This window comes from Thunnus albacares, chromosome 1 (assembly GCF_914725855.1).
Source record: "Thunnus albacares chromosome 1, fThuAlb1.1, whole genome shotgun sequence".
NCBI classification, from domain to species: domain Eukaryota; kingdom Metazoa; phylum Chordata; class Actinopteri; order Scombriformes; family Scombridae; genus Thunnus; species Thunnus albacares.
The window spans coordinates 7,803,586-7,824,161 of record NC_058106.1 but is presented as its reverse complement, the minus strand read 5'-3'; the positions used below and the strand labels follow the sequence as shown (position 1 = coordinate 7,824,161).

At 38.3% G+C, this 20,576-nt stretch overlaps 2 long non-coding RNA genes across 3 annotated transcripts; both read left to right on the top strand.

Annotated features, from left to right (window-relative positions):
• Positions 1–5,442: 5,442 nt before the first annotated feature.
• On the top strand, positions 5,443–7,477 carry LOC122988114. Of its 2 annotated transcripts, XR_006404712.1 has the most exons (4): positions 5,443–5,860; positions 5,945–6,115; positions 6,321–6,443; positions 6,576–7,477. It is a non-coding gene; the product is annotated as an uncharacterized LOC122988114 (long non-coding RNA). The 2 variants fall into 2 exon arrangements; XR_006404711.1 differs by having other exon boundaries at positions 5,443–6,115.
• A 268-nt stretch (positions 7,478–7,745) lies between these two features.
• On the top strand, positions 7,746–11,638 carry LOC122988106. Its single transcript, XR_006404709.1, has 6 exons — positions 7,746–8,165; positions 8,941–9,010; positions 9,108–9,139; positions 9,254–9,296; positions 10,126–10,286; positions 10,902–11,638. It is a non-coding gene; the product is annotated as an uncharacterized LOC122988106 (long non-coding RNA).
• Positions 11,639–20,576: the final 8,938 nt, after the last annotated feature.

Below are 20,576 nucleotides of genomic sequence, written 5' to 3'. Positions count from 1 at the left end.
TACTCACTGTAACTTTTGTACTAATGCAGCAACCAGAATTAGTCATCTCCCTGAGTGACTGAGAAACCCTTTTGTGGATGTTTCTGCCCAGCACAGTGTCCAAGGAATTATATCCCTAATGGACAATTCTGCACCTGCCAGTTTACAATGCCAACGTTCAGTGCCAAATCAGGAAAACGCGTGCCCTATATGTAGTGAGGAGTACTAAAGTAAGGATATTGAAGTCAGTGAAGTAGACGCTTGTGTACCCGAAAAGGTGCCCTATCTATGGCCTGCTTCAATTGTCTCATGATCACTGACATCCATGTTTAATTTAACCCCCATCCTAACATACAAGGACTACTGACTGGGGTCCCTGGGGACCCCAAGAATAAACTACTGTAAGAAACAACCATCATAGCAAAATGTAACGTATTTCTAATCAAAGCATTATTAGTATTGTGGTTAATGTCATCTGAAAAAAAAAAAACCCAAAAAACCAAACAGATTATTATTAGTTTAAGAAAGTTACAATTAATTTGCATATTGCATAAAATGAAAATATATTTTTCTTCAATGCAAATTGCAGCTTTTATCCCAAGTACAATCTTTCCACAAAACCTTCAAAACGACTTCCTGTTTACGGTGAGAAAATGTATAAAAGGTATAGAAGTTTAACTTTGCAACAGTACATGACACTCGTATGCCAAAAAAGAAAAGGATTCTAAGCAGGTTTGGGATCATTATGCTGCAAATGTTGGCCTTGGGTCAGGTCTTTCTTTCATAACGGACAAAAAACACTAGAGCTAGAAAATTCTTGTTATCCTTTTGTCATCATTCCTCATCTTCCAACTTTGTTTTTCTGACTACATAGTCTATAATTCTAACACTGTTTGGCAGCTTATTTTCTTTTGATTCACTCCAAACATGATCACAAATACTTGAGTTTGTCAGCTCAGTCCTAATAGTGACCGTAGGTCAAACTGGAGACAAAGTGAAGTTGGCAACTGACCATCTAAAAAGATACCCTATATGATAATGATTTGTAACCCTTCTGATCTTCTACTCCTACTCCTATTGATGTACATCTACTGATCTTTCATCTAAAACCAAGATACAGAAAAGAAATGGAATAGAAAATACAAAAAGTAAACATGTTTAAAGTCAACATAGCAGCTTACATTTCACTTATTGTCAAATAAGCTCTTTATGTGCTTGTAGCTTTTCTGTCAGTTCAAAGAGTTTGCAAGCACTATTCTGGCTCTGCTGTTTATCAGAGATTATTTATTTCACACACATTGTGAGAGCATAATAAAAAGGGAGCAATATTTACATATAAGTGTGTGTTGCTCCTCTTAGTACAATACGTCTTTGTTTACACTGAGAAGTCAAGCTGTAAAAGAGAAATAGAAGTGAAATGGATGTGGACCCAGAGACAAGGTTCTTTTTGCCTTTATTAGGATATTGCTGTCTCCCCAGACTTTTGCTTGCTGATGTAAAGGGACTGACCATCCTTGTGAACAGCATACTGGTAACCTGAGGCATAGTGTATCTCCATCAAACCCCAGTAGGATTGCAAAATTATATTTGTGTTTGGTCTGCGCCTACTCTATTTGTCACATAAATTCTGTAATGCTATTTTTATGACTGTTGTCTCAACCAGTGCTGCCTCTCCCTCACCATCCCACTTCTTGTTGTTTGTCAAGAGGCCTACTAAAATGGAACTCTGGATGTCAAGTACAATCCACTTTTTATGACTCAACAATGTTACAAAGATGATGTACTTGCATTTCTGGGTCATTTCAGTTGGTCGCCAGTTTAGTCCAGACTGAAATATCTCAACAATTTATGGATGGATTGCCATGAGTGTTGGAGTGAAATGGAGTGAAATGTCTTGACAAATAATAGATTGATTGTGATGTTTGTTATAGATATGGATATGCCTCTTAGGATGAATTATAATAACTTTTGTGATCCATTAGCTTTCCATATAGTGCCACTATCAGGTCATTACTTTTCCAATACTTTGGTTTGTGACCAAATACCGGCTAAACTAATGACATTCTCATCAGCCTCAGCTCCACTTTCTGTTTAGTGCTAATTAGCAATTAGAGTGCTAACATGCTAAACTAAGATGGTGAAGATGGTACACATTATAACTGCTAAAAATACTGAAGTTTGCATTGTCATTGTTAGCATGTTGGCATGCTGATGTTTGCATTTGACTCAAACCTTGTCGGTGCCCCATGATTTACACATACAAGATCAATGATCAGCAACAACCACTGCTGGGACCACAAGGAAATATAAGAAGGAAGCTAAGGAGGGTCAGAAAGATGCCTCAGATGAAGAAAAATGGGAAATGCTCCATGTGCTAGGAGGACAGTGATGGACTTTATAAGCTGCATGACAAACTGCATCAATTTTGGGTTGACTCATGCAACTCCTACAAACATGCTTTTTAAAGTACTATTAAATAAACATAAACAAGCCCTCAGGGATCAAAATATAAGCATGCAGGAATGTACAGACAGAGCTGACAAGGAAAATGTTGGAGGGTACAGCACTAAGACAGAGAGTAACATACAACAGAATGACTTGGTGGAAGAATGAAGTGGGATGAGTAGTGCACTCAAGTGAGAGATGGGCTGATAAGGCTGATACACTGGACCTATTCTTCATTGAATTTGACACTCATACCTCCTTGTCCTACCCTAACCAAGCTCCAACACGTCAGATGGATCTAAGCAGCTGCCTTCCCTTGCACCTTGCCTTCTGCTCACCAATCACTGGTCCACAGGGCCTATTTACACCTGGATGAAACTGATAGGAATCATGGTTTTGACTCCACATTTGACTTTAAAACCATCCAACCCCTCTCGCTAGGGTACTAGAGTTGTGTCTGACCTGTTCATACTAAACACTGATCATTTGCACATTTTGGTATGCACAATATTTGAATGTGAAAGGTAGGAGCCCATGGTCACTACACAGTTAAAACCTATATCTCTTTGCACATTCTTGTACCCATAGAAATGAGAAATTAGAAACATTACCGATGTAAACAATCTTAGAGTAATCTTAGTAACTTAGATTTAGTTGTTGTCAAGTATATGTGTATGTCTTAAAGGAGTTGTCAATAAATGTGGGAGTAATACTATATTCCAATTCTGTATTTTGAATATTGGTGAATTTTGGTAATGGAACCACCTTTTCAAATAACAATTTGTCCAAATGCATGCAGGGAGATGATCTTAATTCTAATCCAGTTTGAGTAATTTAATATCAAAGTATGATATAATCAGTTTGTAATATACAGCATACACCCCCTCAGCGTGTTTACTGTATAATGACCACTAAGCACAAATTGTATCTAAAGTGTACTTTGTACTCCCATGGGGACAAACAGACCACTTTATATCTATTAGACTGTTATTCACTGTCTGCTGGAGCCAAAAACAGAACTCAGCCTCATGGATCTGTGTAGCAGGTGTTTTCTTGGCCAAGAGTTACTTTATTATAGCAGCAATGCCAGTTTTGGTTTCTTCAAAGCTATCGATGCAGAAATTAAATTGATGCAAACTGTTTATACTGTTATAATGCAGAATAAGTATCTTCCCAAATATATCACAGACAATGATGCACAAGCTAGAGCAGAGTAAGTAGATTAAATAACTTTTACTAGCTCATGAAAGGTAACTCGACCCAAGGTTGTCACTGCATTAACAAGATGCAGCTGTGGTGTCTCGTGTTAAAAGTCACAGAGCTCTAAAGGAGACACAGAGCTGTAGAAAACTATTGGCCTTCAAACACATCTCCTTCACCCATGTTGTAGGATCAGCATACCTGTCAACCCTACCATTTTACCTAAGATTCTCCCGTATTTTACCCTTCTGTCCCACTGGCTTTCTGTTTAAATATTTTACTGTAAATCTCCTGTTTTAACCTTTATAAAAAAATAAAAATAAAAAAAAGGTTGGTTTTAACATTGACGGTAGGCTTAACCACCAGGCGTTTGCTACATTTGCTACATTCCCCTCCGGTAAAGCAGGTGACAGTATTTAGAACATTAGCTGTAACATCTAGTGATGAGAAGTCATTCAATCAAACGGTACCCGCCAATAAAAGAAGACAAAGAAGAAGAAGAAGAAGAAGAAGAATGGATTCAAGGATGGATGAACGTGAGAGGGATGTAGTACGTGCCAAAAAAGCTAAAAGTTAGTGCAAATGTTTCACCAAATGGGAGGAGACTTACTTGTACTTAATGAAGAGCAACGTCAGTCAAAGTCATGCTTTTTGTAAAATATACCACATGGATTTTAGTGTATCACACAGAGGGAAAAGCAATGTGAGCCAGCATGACAAATCTGCCAAGCATAAGCGCACCCCAGAGGCGCACAAACATGCCCTGCCAATGACTGCATATATAACTACAAATCTTTCTGAGGCAGATCAAGTGAAAGCTGAGCTGAAAATGTCAATGCTTTGCGCCAAAAGTAATGTGGCCTTCAGCTTATGCAATGATTTCAACTGTAGTGCAGCAGACATGTTCCCTGACTCTGCCATCGCTTGGAAGTACTCAACGGGAAAAATGAAAGTCACTCATCAAAGGTAAGATATGGCTATGTTAAGGCTAGCCACATAGCTACTTACATATTTTTGTATAGTTAAACAGGAACAAAATGTATTTGAATCTACTTAATATATTCTAACATTTGAGAATTGAGATAATTATGATGATTTGAATAAATTTGATCTTAAAGCTATATAGAGGGGATTTTCCAAGCTTCAGTATTTGGTGGTATGTGTTAGACAATAGACTGTGTTGCTTCAAAATAAATAGGATAATCTAATTGAATCCTTGCTAATATTCCCATGTTGTAGCCTAAAGTTACTTTTGCTTAACAGGTGTCATTGCTGTGGAGCTTGATGAGGATGTAGCAAGTATATGTAAATCTCAGCCTTTTTCATTGTTGTGTGATGAATCGAACAACAGAAAAACCGACAAAGAATTTGGGTAATACTGAAAACTTGTATGAAAAGTAGTCTGTAGCATTGAGGTGAGGGAACTGCACTGTGTCGACCTGGTTTGCATTTAATTGTAACAGCTAGCACATTTTCATTTCAGTTTCATTTGATCAAAATTTACATAGCAGCTTTTGTCAGAGAGATTATTTTGTAATTGTGGACATATTTTTTGTTTTCCTGTTTCCAATAGCAAAAGAGGCATTCCATAGGAGAACTTCACTGCCCTCAACTCTGATATAATGCAAGTGTAATGAAAGGCAGACACAATGCATTTGCCACTTTTTCCAGCTTGCCACTGGTTCTGATATTAAAGCAACCAAACTTCCAGTGGAGAACATTTTGGTTGGGATATACTACATCCACTTTGACAATAGATAAATGTATTATAATATAATAACATACCATTTCTCTCTTGCCTACCCCATCTCTCTCTCCCTCTCTCTCATTTATGCTCTCACACACACACACACACTCTCTCTTTCTCCCTCACACACACCCTCATAACTAATCTCATAATTACACCATGAGCAATCTGAGACCACTTACAAAACTCAAAATTATTCTCTTGTTTTCAGTGCAAAGAGATGTGAGCTCTTCAAGGAATTTGTAGAGTTCACAGACTCTGACAACCTGAAGCTGCTGAGGTACTGCAGTACCAGATGGCTGAGTCTGCTTACATGCATACAAAGAGAACTGAGCCAGCGGGATGCTCTACAGATAGGACTGTAATAGTAAACTCCACTTAGCACATATCGCCATGTTTCCCTCGCATTTTTTCACCATATATTGCCCTTAAGCCTTTACTGAATTTAATGTTGCCTTTCAGGTGGGTGTCATGACTTCTTGGGATAACGTGAGGATAATATATTAATAGTCACATATGATAATGTTTATTAGTTCACTATTATTTTGTTATGACTACCAGTACTGTCTATAGTCAGGGGGAGTACAGATTCACAGGCTTGAAGAGATGTGCAGACTGATCAGGTGATTCTTGGGCTAGCTCATACCAGCCAGGGCAATAATGGATGTGCCTCTCAGGGAGGTGGACTATGGAGAGGGACATCAGTTGGCAGATGAAGACCTCTTCATTGGAACAGAAACAAAGGTATTCATCAGAACAAAGGTATTCATCCTTGTTTCAACCAAGAAATCTTTCAGTTAGTATATTACTCTGTAGTTCAATATAATTCTGATCATCATCTTTTGACAACCTGAGAAAGGTCTTATAGTGTGCCTGAAATGTTTGCTACTATCTAATGCAAATTGTTGCTTTTTTTTTTTTTTTTTTTTTTACAATTACTCTGTTGTAGAACTGTGAGAACCTTCTATGAAGCAGTTCTGCGAAAGGTGTTCACCTCCTTTCCACTCCCAACCCCTGAATGACCTGAAAGTGCTGGACCCTGCATCTTGGCTTGGCATCACTCCAGGGACAGGTAGAGATTAGGGAGAGTTTCCAATTGATGACAACAAAAACAGTTTGCAAGATATACTTCAAGTGTTATGAAGTATGGCTTGGTTTAGATAAATCAACAATGTTCAGTTGGCAACACTGTTTTATTTTACAGTTGGAAAGCTAGGGGCCCTGTTTCCTCAGTTGAGCTTGAGTGAGGAACTCATTGACTACCAGGTAACTGTTAGCAAGCAACTCTGCCAAGAAGACAGAATTGGCAGATTCTGGGGCCTTGTAGGTAAGGACCTAAGGTTCAGTGAGCTGAACAGATGAAGCCTATGAAGGCTTTAATATGCATTCCACACAGCAATGCCAGTTCTGAAAGGGTATTTAGTATAGTGCAAAAGATTGTTACAGAAAACAGAATGGCATTGGACAACAGTAGTTTGTGCTTTACTGTCATGTAAAATCAACCACACTGGTCAAGCACACAAATACACACCTTCTCACAAGATGTTGAAGAATGCAAAGTCTTCGACCTATGTGTATAACAAGTCCCTTGCTGATGCAAGAGACCCTCGCGATGAAGAAAGCGGAATGCCCAATCCATTCTCTCACTCACACTCTCCTACCCATTCTCTCACTCACCCTATCTTTCCCATCCATTTTCGTAATCACCTTCTCTTACCAACTGTCTCATTTACCAGTAGCCACTCTCAAAATCACCACTGAAGCATTATGTAAGTGATGTATACATATCCTCATTCAAGTAATACATTAAAAAAACTTCTAAGTGCTGAATTTATATGCAGTTTTGTGTTTTCATTATATAACGCAGGGATGTTCACAAATTTCACTTTCAACCAGGTATCTGATTCTGACCACCTTATTGTAGTCACTTAGGCACTGATATTTTAAAGCAAGTAGTTACCTAGTGGCGATTTTAGGATTCACTGTATGCACCCTTGTCTGAATGAATGGGTATGTGGACAATGGTAGGGGCGGTGGGATGGCCTGGGGCGGGGCACTGGAAACTTTCCGCTTTCAAATCCCAATGTTGATAGGTATTTAGATCAGTAGGAGAAGAAAAAGGGAGACATGAATAAATTCTTTTGGAAACCACAAACCTCCTAATATGATACAAGTCCACTGGCTACTATGACCCACAAGCTAACAGTCAAGTGTGGGTTTCTATGATCGGAGAGGTTAGCTAGTTACTCTACTTCACACTTGATTGGATACATGTATATATACACCTCCAAAATCAAGATGAGTAATCAAAAATAATGTGATGTTTTACAGGAAAAAGAGAAAAGAGAGGGATTTTGATATAAAAATACTAAAACCATGAAGTTCTCACACAAGTAACATTTGACTTGGCATGATTTCATGCTCAATGTTACACTGTTACACATTTCTGTAGTTTGTACGGTGACTTACTGTATATCACCCAGTATAATACTGCAAACAGAAACTTTGGCGCCCATGCACCATTTTATCATTTAGACCTAAAGTTGTTTATCTTTTTCTCATTTTTGACATCTGGACTGACAAGCTCTGCTTTATGGTTTAGATTAGGAACCAACACAGTAGCGCAACAGGTTTTGCGGGGGAGGGGGCTCTGGAGTGGCACACACAGAAAGTAACGGGATTCAGCCATAGAAGCAACCTGTACTGAAAACGGATACATCTGATGAAACCAAACGGAGGTGTCCATGAAGAATTTTCTCCTTGAGAGTAAAAGAAAGACCAGCAAGCAAGCAAGGTAACAGTTAAAAAGTTTTAAGAACACAAATATACTGATAAAAATCGCGGTTGTCAGGTCTGTGCACTCAAACTTAACCTTGGTTAACATTTGCTCGTCAACATTAATGTTATCAGTAATGTTAACTTTTTCAAAGTAAACTGAGCTGACTTTTCATTTTACAAATGCCATTGTGAGTTCATTGCATTGCAAAATTAAAATGAAACTTACTTTGTAAAGAGCAAAGTTTAGCTTACGTTAACATACGGCTAGTTAATGTGATATTCTCTGGTGAGGAGGTGGTATAAATGTTTGCCAATAGTTGAGAAAATAACATTGTATGTTAACTAAGTTATTACATTAACACTGGCATTCATTTAAACTAATTAAACCATTGATAGCTAGCCACTTTTTTAGTTTTAGCATTAGTTTGTTAGATTTCTTTTATGGAATTTGAAAGGACTAAAGTTGGCTAGTTAACAAACACCAAGTGTTCACCAAGTAATTCAAGTGATGTTATGTATTTTTTCTTACATTAGCTGCAGTGGCTAAGTTTCTAACGTTAAGCAAATCTCATGGGGAAATGACAAATTTTGGTGGTTAATGTTACTTTATATAAGAATGGAAAAGAGAGTGATTACTGTATAAGCAACAGAGAAAAATGGACAACTTTTTCAAAGCTTAAGTATTTGTACAAGGGTGTCTTTCATTAACAGATCCATTATGGACCAAATTCCATTCCATTTTAATTTATTTTAAACATGTTGTAATCCCAGGCTTTTTTTGTGTTTTAAAGGTAAGTGCAACAAAGCCATCCATCAAGACAGACATAACCCTGCCAGCCACGTTGAGACTAATAATGCTTGGTAAGAGAAGACTTACCTATGATTTTGAGGAAGGTTAATGTGTCCCATTTAGAGTATGCCTTTTAAAAGTGTGCAATTTGTATTTGTTGTCTTTTAGGGAACACATTTCTCTCTGCAACAGAGTGGATGGTGAGCATTGAGGGAAAGGTGGCCTTAGTTTTGGAGGAGCACCTGGGTTTTGCAGATGTGTGTGTGTCTGTGTTTTTTTGGATACTTCTATGGTATTCTGTGTTTTCCACATAGAATACCAGGAGCTTGCCTGTGCAACACTGGAACTCATACAACAGTAAGTACCTGTCTTTTTTTTCCTCCACATATTGCTTTTGGTTAAAAGTTTATCTCACATGTTTAGTTGTTAGTTTACCTGTATCACAAAAGTATGCTTTTTCACTTCCTCCGCGTTGTAACTAGCCATGTAGTGGGTTTCATTTTTATCTTCTGGAATTTAAGCTATCCAGCACAAACACCATTTTTGGATGACGATGATATGAGCAGGTGAAATTTTATTTAGCTTCATTGTAATGGAATGGCAGCAGTCTCTTGAGGATCAAAACAAACAGAACACCTGCACTCACAGATCTATAGTCTTATTTATTGTAGACAAAAACAAATGCAATTTAGCTAGAAACATGTTTGTTTTTGTCCACAATAATTATGAAGACCATAGATCTGTGAGTGCAGATCTTCTGTTTGTTTTGATCCTGATCTTTACTTACCAGGCACCTGGTACATTGTTTAAGATTTGGAGCTGTGTGCACTGCTGCTTTTCACCTTAAATCTCAAAACCTCAGCAAGTAAACCTATTGGTATGACTAGATACTACAGAGATTAAAATATGTTTATTTGTGTTCTGGGTGAAATTACTCTCAAGGCCAATGTAGGTGTACAGCACCTATTCAGCCTCAATCACCAAACCATGGTCCACACTGTCACTCAAAAAATGTGATAGTTTAGCATCTGTTTTGACAGTCAAAAATTCTAATAGAAAAAGTTAGTCATTTACACAAAATGTAATTAATACATGACAGACACATAGACAATTAATATATGTATCTAATATTGGTCATGTATTAATTGTGTTTTCCTTTTCCATTTTTTTTTTTTTTTGCATGAAGATTCTTCGTGAGGATAAATCCAGAGGATGGAACCAAATGCGCCACAAAAACCGGAGTGAGTTATAAGACAGGAGAAATGGTGAAGAGGAAGGCAGTCATCAACAACAGTGTCATCCTTGCTTTGCCAGCGAACAGTGTTCGAGTGGAAGAACTTGGATTAGGTGAGACACTTCTCAATAGATTATGTACAGTATACACACAGTTGCCAGTTTCTTAGGGACACCTAACTAAAACTAATGCAGTCTAATCCGTCCTGCCATAAATCCAACCTTCACAAAGGTTACAATGTTCAGATTTTGTTGAAATTGTTTTAGAGGGGAGTTGATTCACTTGTATGAAAATTTTGGAGGGTATAGTTTGTGAACTGCATTATGTTGTACTGACAGTTGTTTATATTATATTTTTCTACTCTGTATATCAATGCTGGTAGGCTAAATAACAAAAACACCTCTCTGTATTATGCAATCAAGTTCAACAGTACCACACAGTACATCCTCCAAAATAATCATAAAGTTGAATCAGCACCTCTCTACAACAGTTTCAACAAAAACTGAACATTGTTATTTCGTGAAAGCATTGCGGAGTGCATGTAATAAACTGGCAACTCAGTGTATAACATAATGTTTTACCAACTCTCTGATCAGGTGTAAACAAAAACTAAAAATTTTAAGTTTCAGAGAGATAGGATTAATTTTGAAGATATTTTATTAAATTCTATCAGAGTAAAAACTTTTTGTATAGTCAAATATTTTATGACCATCTGTCTTTGCCTACAGGGGAGCATTCCACCAGTGAACAAGCTGAGACCACAGACTTTTTGCCAACAAAGGAGCAGATTGCAGGTTGGTTTAGATAACCAAATGTGTAGTGGTGAATGTATGTGGTTGGTATTGAGTTACAAGATCAGTACAGCCCAGAGACTTTTTCTGTGTGTGTACCTTGAGTCATTGGCATTTAACATTGATATTTCAGTCATTTATGAAAGTCCAGACAATATTGAGTATGTTATACCAAAAAACGTACAGTATTTTTTGAAGTTATTGTGTTATTTCTAAATGTTAAAGTGTTTAATGATTCATTTCCTATACATTCAATACTGTATGTTAAACAGTGAACATGGATGTAAATGCACTCTAATTAAATTTAAGTCAGTCATTGTTTCATTTTAAATCCAGTGCAGTGGAATGTAGACAAAAGACAAAGACAATGTTGCACTGTCCCAGCATTTGCAGACTGTGTATTTTTAAGTGTTTGTTTTTCCACCATAAGGATTCCACTCTGTAAAAGTTTGAGTCTTTCCTTATTGGAAAATATACAGATCTATATACTGTCCAGATACTTTGTTCTACAAATTATTTTCTACAACATATTTTTAATATACAACCGTGACACTGAATGCACTTATAACTGATATTAGTTTTATACATATAAGTTCATGTGCTTTGTGTTATTTTAATGTAATTCTGAAAATAACATGATTGGAAATGAGAATGTTTTAAATGAAATGTTTTCACTTTAAGCATTTGCAGTGTTTTAAATAAAGAATTTGATATTTTGTAATAATTTTGTCTGTTTGGATTGAATGTTAGTAGTATTCATGAATTACAATAAGACTTAGCCTTCTACTATGCATCTGTTTCTGCTGCTAGCTCGTTGTGCTTGAACCTTTGCAGGCATAGTCTGTGACTGTTTGAATGTGCAAGTCATTTGTCAAGTATGCTGACACTCTTTTGAGTTTTCTTGTACCCGGATCACAGGTACTGCTTTTAAAGGTCTTACATTTCTTATTATGTTTCTTCAGTAAATGTGTAAATAAATAGGCTTGCACTCAGAGCCAACTTTGATGGTATTGCTAAGGAGTAAACTAAAGGATCAGTTCACTCAAAAGCAAATCCCCTCACACCACATATTCTGCTGTCTAAATATTTTATTACAATGGTAAAAACAGTCAGTACATTCAACAAAAAGCAGTATAGGTAGATCAAAGAAACCATTTAACATTTCTTAGCTTCAGCTGCAAGGCCTCGTCCTCTGGGCCTCCTCTCTGCCTTCGCCCTTATCCTGACAATTATTGTGCAGCTAACACTAAACACTCCAAATTAAAGTTTGCTCGGCCAGGAGCGCACATTCATCAACGAAGCTTGCTGAAACGTGCTGTGCTTTCAAGAGTGAATAATGCCAAAGCAATGACGCTGTAAGTGGATTTTCTGCCTGCTCCCCTGCATGGCACTCACATCAGAGAACCCATTTGAAGTGTTTAGTCTTGGAAACATTAATCCCTGTAATTTTAGGTCTGGTGTGCCTTCTCTGTCAGGTACATTAGGGCAGCATTGGAGAACCAGTAAAACAGTGAAGAAGCCCCGGTGTTGTCCGCCAGTAATTAGAATGCCATGTGTTCATCCTTACGAGGTGAAACAGCTCTTGTTAAATGAAGGCCTGTCACACTTTAATTGTCTCCACTGAGAGAAAAGAAGGAAGAGTTGCAGAGACAGAGAGGTGGGAGAGAGAAAGAAAAGCAGAGACAGAGGAATAATTTATGTTATAATGTTAAGAATGTGGTTAGTTAAAGTAGTGAAGAGAAGGCTGGGTAAGAATTGCTGTGATATCTGACATGCATCATTGTACTAGTCCTTTTGAAATGGATCTCGCCTCTGTTTATTTGCATAACTACCTCCACCAGGGAGGTTGTGTCATCAGTTCAATTTGTTTTGTTTTTTTCCAGTTTATTTATTAGCTAGTCAAACAGTACTTATCAGATTTTAATTGAATTTGGCTGAAACTTAGACCATGGGCTAAATAAGGAACAGATTATTCGTTTTTGGTGTGGATCCATATCAGGTGCCAACCCTGTCTCCTAGAAATTTTGTTTATATACTAATAATTTGCAGAAGCAAGTGTGTTTACCCAGATGGTTTTCTACTGAGGAGATGTTGTTAATTATCTTACATGCCAACTGCTAAAATGTTGTCCCTGAACTTATCAGCATGTTCACTGACAATGTATTTCATTTGTTTTCTGACCATGACTACTCCTGGAATACAATATTCAGTCATAGCTCACTAATAACTAAAGCATCATAAAACTTGTTTATGGTTATGTTTGGGCACTCAGCACTTTGTTTATGAAAGACAGTTGTCTTGGTTAAATACTGAAAAAGTAAAACGTGACTTGAAGCACAAGATATGACAATGTCTTTTTCGAAGTCAGTAGGACATTGTATAGGTACCATGAATGTCTGTACCAAATTTTGTGCCAATCCTTCCAGTAAATGTTTAGGTGTTTCACAGGAGAAGTGAACATTTTAAGATGGATGCTGGTGCTAGTCAGGTGATCTCCAAAGCCATTAGGATTCATCCCCTGGGAACCATAAGTGTCTGGACAAAATTTCATGGCAATCCATTGAATAGTTGTCGAGGTACTTCAGACTGGACCAAAGTGGTGGACCAATCAACACTGCCATCCCCTTTAGCCATGCCGCTACCATGGCTAAAGGTTTTAGCAGATCCTCTTGATTGTTACTATGTGTATTCTGATCTAGATACAGATGCAAATGAAACATTTGTTGAAATGTTGTAGTATAAAAGTAAAGGACTTGGTGTAGTTATGTACTTTCTGAATGATTAGTGACAGTTAGTGATAGACATGGTCATGAACCTCAGTGATAGATAAAATAAAATATGCTTTATTGTCCCAGAGGGGAAATTTTTCTTGACCAAATATGTGCACAAGCAAATAGACACAGGGACTTGCACTGTGCATGGATGCTAATAAAGGTTCTGTTGTGTTCTGTCACCTTCAGCGCTTAGGCACAGTAATGCTGCGTCTACTGCTGAGGTTTTAGAAAGCTGGAAGATTTCCTGTAATTCATCTGTAGTTACTTAAACATTTCCTGATTCAAACATGGCATGTTGTCAGCGTGACCAACAAAATAGACCAATAAATTAAAAGGAGTACTTCATCAATAGCTGTTTTGAATATTGTAATACTGCATGTCTTTTAGAGAGTGTGTCCTTTAGTCATATACAATTGCACTCTGCAGGACTTGGATTGACTCCAGGTCTTGTTTCATCATGGATTAATGATTCCGCTACTGCCTGTGTGAGCACTCACCAAACAAAGCTCTGTTTTCTAGCACAACCCAAGGATCCTTCAGAAGAGAATCAGAGTGCTAATAAAGAGAGGGTTAAGGTCTGCAGAGTGAAGGATTGTAATGGAGCAGCTTGACAGCGTGAATGTCTTCATTTTCCCTATATTGAAGTTTAAAAAATGGAACCCATCCTTGCCACCTGGGTGTACCTTGAGCTGTCTGAAAAGAAGTGATTACCTGCTCAGTGTGCCACCAAGGCCTTGGGGGATTTGATCATCAATTAATCACGAAATCCCAAAAAGGTACTATTCATCAAAACCTAATGGTTCTTTTGCTGATGAATAATTTCACCGAAAAAAAAGACTAATACATGTGACCAAAGAATCACTTCTAGCATTTCACTCCTCAGTGACCACCTCAGCTAATGCTACCACATTAGAAGGACAGTTTCCAGCACAATAATTTCTGAAAATATCAGAATTGGTGGGCTATCCTGTCAAGTCTAACATGAGTAGGTAGAGAACTTTATAGAATCAGATCAGGTGTCAAAACATCCTAATTACTTCTGGCAGCGATGGCATAGCGATAGCGATGTAGAATGATGTAATCTTACACAATTTAGTGTCAACTTTAAGTGCACACTAGATATCAGAAAAGTGAGGAATACTATCATACAGCTACATCACAGAAACATTGGTTTCCTCCTGCTTTAGTCAAAATGTTTCAGCGGTCACTGGAGAACCCTACTCAGACCACATGTCCCCACTGGGTTGAGAGAGTGTTAATTTAGAGCCTATTATTGTACATCTCACACAATAGCCTATTATTGTACATCTCACAACTGCTGCTTAGCAGTGTTCAGCATTTGATAATGGGCTGACATGTAGTCTGTGTGAATATTCTTAATCAAGGACTCTGTCAATGTAATTTGTTGTCACTAACCAACAGGTGTTGCCCTAATTATTGACAATAGTGTAGACAGAGTAATTGTCTTGGCGCTTGGCTGAACTGGTTAACCAGTTGAATGTTTGTCTTATATAAAGTCAAGGTTGCTGCATTGTTCTGTGAGCCCAACAAGTCTCCATACATACATAAAAAAAGTTAACTGTCAGTATCTTCTAAAACAACCTTTATTGTATGAGTGTTTTCTGATCTGTCACCTCTATGGGGTAACTACTTGGTTATGGTTTGGGATTATCGTCCCCAAACCTTAACCAAGTAGTCACCCTATTTATATTGACACAGTGACTTGAGGCAGGGCGGCTGTGGCTCAGGAGGTAGAGCAGGTTGTTCACTAACCGCAGTATTGGCAGTTCAATCCCTGACTATTCCTGTCAATATGTCAAAGTGTTCTTGAGAAAGACACTGAACCCCAAATTGCTCCCGATGGTCAGGCCAGTGCCAACGGTGTGTGTGTGAATGTTTGAATGAGAAGCAAAAATTGTAAAGTGCTTTGTCCATTAAGGTAAAAAGGCGCTATTTAAGTGCAGTCCATTTGAGTGAAACACCCACTAGCCAACCATCCTTCACTGTCCTCTTCTTGACCAGGGTTGGGCTGAGCTGCTTGGCTTTGGTGAATGGCATTTCGATCACGGATAGAAATTAATTTAATGACATTGACTTTGAAACATCATTTAACCGATTCTTTAAAAACGCAAGAGAGAAGGAAAAACAGAAAGCATACATGTGGGTCATTTTTAAGAAAGTTTTTGAACATTGTCGGTTTTCTCGTGAGGGCAGTCTGTCAGCCACTGTGTCAAGGAAGTGATAATCAGAAACTTTTCTTTTGTTTGAGAAGGGTATAAATACATGTATATCTGTGATAATCACTACCATATCTTGATTTCCAACCCATTTTCTTCAAGTCCAAATTGGATTCAGGCCAGAGGTAGATATACACAAAAGAGTTTGTGTTTTATTGGAATGGTATTTCAGGCAAATGCAGCATTAGTTAAAATCCATTGTGATCTTTGTTCATCTGCATGAGTTTGATGGAATGGAGTAGGGATTTCTGGCACAACTGCAATTGCATGAAGAAGGAAAGAAGTCTGAAGGGGTCAAGACTCCAGCAACACTTGTAGTATAAACAATAACTTTATTATGAGACCAACGCATTTCGCTGTGTGGCCTTCATCAGGGTCAGTATACAACACACTACAAAGAACATTTAAATAAGATAAGTGTGAAACAAAACCCCCTCTGAGTTTGATGGAACTGTAGAATTTGGTGATAATGGACTGTGGGTCCATTGTAACCCCTGTGATACACTGGTAAAATAAAATATTATAGCCATTGAAAAGATCAGGTTGAGTTGTAGCAGGAAAGACAATAATTCGTTTAATAATAATTAACATGATCTATCCCGAGTTTGTCTTTAACTACACCTTGACAGTCCTTTGTTGCACAAGCAGTGTGTTGCACACAGCAGTGTGTTCTCTAATCAAAGTATTGCCTTTGAAGGTATTCAAATGAGCACTGATGTATGCATTGAACATTTTTGAAGTCCTTCAAGTCATCTCCTGTGATGTACATCATTCATACATAGTAATCCAAAAATTGATAGCTAATCCTGAACCATACATTGCTTCATTCACTTAATTGCCCATCACCCTCCACTTAACTATTGCTAGGCAGTGCCATGTGCTGTACACATGCACATGCATACACAGCAAAATCAAGGACACTGATGCAAAACAGGTCAGGTGATTGGGTCAATGCCTTTATTTCTAAATTAGACACAAATACACATCCTTTTGATCATTATTTTTGGACTACACGTTTGCAGTGTTATTTTCTTTTGTTATGTTATTTAATAATGTTGTATGCTCAAATTATGCTTTTAAAACTCACCACAACTATCCTAAAGTAGTGCTGGGATGTTCGAGTCTTTGAATTGTCTCAGTACACTCAAGTGGGGACTTCTAAATGTATCCAGTATTTAAAAATATTTCAAGTTTTTCAGTACTGGATGTTGCACACCTCTCAGGCCACTATAATGCAGGACTCTCTAACCAGATGTGTGTATCAAGTGGTAGTAAATACATTTATGCTCCATTATCCTCCAAAAACATTAGGCTGTATGCTTAATAAGGCTGATAATTCATAAAATCAATTTGATTTTATATTTACTTTAAGTGATAATTGTATTGATGCTGTAAATAAAGAAACAAAGCAACTCAAATTGTATCATGACAAAGTAAGACATGATCTGAAGAAAATTAAGAAATTTCAATCAAAATGCAAAACAATTATTAACGGACACTAAACTAGTCTAACTATAATATCAAACGAACTGCAGCTAACAGGCTAGTGAGCACTGAGGAACTGTCTACAAGCTAACTAGCTAACACACTGACAAGCACTGAGTCTAACTTTGGGTGATCATATTTTCAAACCCCCAAACTGGGACCCTTGAGTGTACCATACGTTCATGCACGTGCACATATATGTGCTTATGCATGCAACATAGGCGTTTTCATTAGGATGGGGGAATTATTTCAGCGCTTACACACCTACTGACTAAAACGACTAAAGACTAAAACGTCAAATCCAGGGTTGCCAACTCTCACACTTCTGGCATATGACGCACGCTTTCACCTTTAGTCTCACGCTCTCACACTGCCCAAACAATTCCCACCGCAGTTTCTGATCTATCTTTTAGGAGCACTCGTTTTGTTTTCCGTTTGAACATTGTATCCTTGTATGAGACACGGAAACAGCTGTTACTATTAACAAGGAGCTACCAACAGTCCACCACCCACTCCTGCTATGCAGGTGTTTAAATCAAACAAACCCTTGAAGCTGAAGCTAGCAGGCAGACTGAAGCCGCTTTCATGAGACAGACGAATGAATCAGAGTTCAGAGGATCATATATGACATTAACTGACATGTGCAGCATCAAATAACAATGTCAGACAAAGGACCACAAAGTAGCTAGCAAAAACTTTACGGCAAAAAGTGGAGCTAAAATTTTTTATATTGACATTAGTGTTTTAACCATCCAGTTTATCTTGTGTTGCTGCTTTACTCCACTTTACAGCAATGTTAATTGCTGTAAAGCAACATTAGCTTCATAGTTTGGATAGCTTGACTGCTGTTGCATCCCCACTGTGTTTTTTGTCCACAATTTCTGTAATTAACACCATACAAGTTAAAGTTCTGCTTTATGCTCACTCAGATTTTTAAAGAAAGGCTTTTTATATTTTCAGAGTGAGTGAAGGAATCAGGAGAGAGGAGACAGAAGTGAGGAAAAAATGCAGAAAAACAAGGAGAAAGTAAAGAACTGATTCAAAATTGAAAATACAGCCCTCCTGCTGCAGCTCTCTCCTCCTTTGCTCTCTGTCCTAAGTCCCTCCCACCATACGAGCTTGGGCATATGCACACACTTCACACACAATTTAATACTGCACTCACTCACTCACACACACTCAACTTCCAACAGTAAACAGGACCATCTGAGGGTCCTACCTCCCTGCTTGAATTTGAGTGATATCGCATGTCTTTCATTGTCCACCTCCAGAGCCTCCTCAGTCACCAGTCCATCAGAGAGCTGAAGTCCAAACTGAGTCCCAGAGTGAAGAGCAGCACCAAGGCACAGAAATGGCTCAGTATCCGACCTGAAGCTGCAGTGATGCATAAAAATCTATCACTGCTTTTCACTTCTGGGAGCCAAGTTCACTTCCATTTAAAGTCTTTTGCTCCGGCGTTGTTGATAAGATTATGCACTGTTGATTTTCCCCTGCACTCCAGGCAAATTCTGATGATGGCATTTTGCTTTTCATTCTGGTTTCTGTTGATATCTTAGTCTTTTTTTTCTCTTCTTCTGCGATTCATGCAGTTTCGTTACTTCCTATCCATCGGCATCCAAATGCTCGTCTGGCTTCCAAACTTTCTGTTTTGTCTGCCTAGCCTTGTGGAAGACTCCAGTCTATGGATGTATTATAAGACCTGGATACTGGACTAAAAATGGCATTCATTCAGTCCTATAGGAATTGCTCGGCTGGCACATATGCCAGAAAAAGTTTCTAGCTTCCCGGTTTGCTCCGTATTGTGTGGTCCACTGAATTAACAAACAAACATCTCTTTTACAAAGGTGGTCTATGGGGAAAAATGCTTTTTGGGCCGTAGGGGGATTTTTCGCTGCAATACTGCAAGTGACCACTGAGAAAAATTGGCTGTAAGGCTGAGTGGCAGAGCCTTATCCAGCTCTGATTATACATCCATGCTCCGGTCATGCGCAGTGAGTGCACAGGCAGAGTGTGCGCAGGTGAAAACTGGGACAATTTGGTAGTAAATGTTGAAAACTGGGACATTTTAGTGTTTTACAGATATTGGGACTCAGGGCACCCAGCTTGAAACCAGGGCAATCCCAGACAAATTGAGACATCTGGTCACCGTAATCTACTTGCCTACAGGCCAAAAGGCTAACAGGCTAACTAGCACCGAGTGTGTCTATAGGCTAACAAGCTAACAGGTTAACAAGCACAGAGTCTACTGTCTACAGGCAAACAAGCTCACAAGCACAGAGTCTAACTGTCTACAGGCTAACAGGCTAACAAGCAAAGAGTCTACCATCTACTGTCTAACTCTGGTACATGAACGGGCAGTAGATAAGCATGTGCAGGATGTCGAGGGCAGTGAGTATGTACAAGCTGGTATCAGTATTGGCAGTCAAGTTGAGTCTAATATATGGGTATATGCATTTGGTACACTAAAAGGTTGCACTCAGGTTATAAATTCAGTAGTCATTTTCAATCACAGGAAGTTAATAATACCACTACTGTAACACCTATGAGTAAATGTGGAGCAGCAGGGAGGAAAGAGTGCTCCACAAAGGGAGACAGGAGGCCCCTGGGAAGACTGTGGGAGGACCAGTATTTCCCTGTGCAAATGCTGCAGACCTGGAGGGAACACCGCTGCTGAAGATTAGCTAATCAAGTGAGTGGCAGAAAGAACCGGGGTGCAAGTCTTTTTTGATTAGTGGTTCTAAACTGAGAGAACTCACCTGGAAGATGACAATGGCAGCCATGACATGAGCTGGTGGAATTAACTGAAATGCTAAGAGAGAAGTTGCAGAGCTTCCTTTCCTACCTGCTTTAGCTACAAGGAAACACAGGACCAATTCTTATGAAAGGAAAATAGATTTTTCTGCCCTGCAATTCCTTGTTCCAACTCAAAATCCTTCAAGTTTTTAATATGCAATGTTTGTGTCACAATGTGCAAATTCTCCTCAGTTTGTGGTTGTCTCTCCCTGTCTTTATGAATTCTCTTTCACCTCTTTACCTCTTGATGTTTCATCAAGGTGAAAAAAAAGAACTCTTTATGGACGGGAAAAGAAGAGAATTTATGTGACAATTCCTACCAC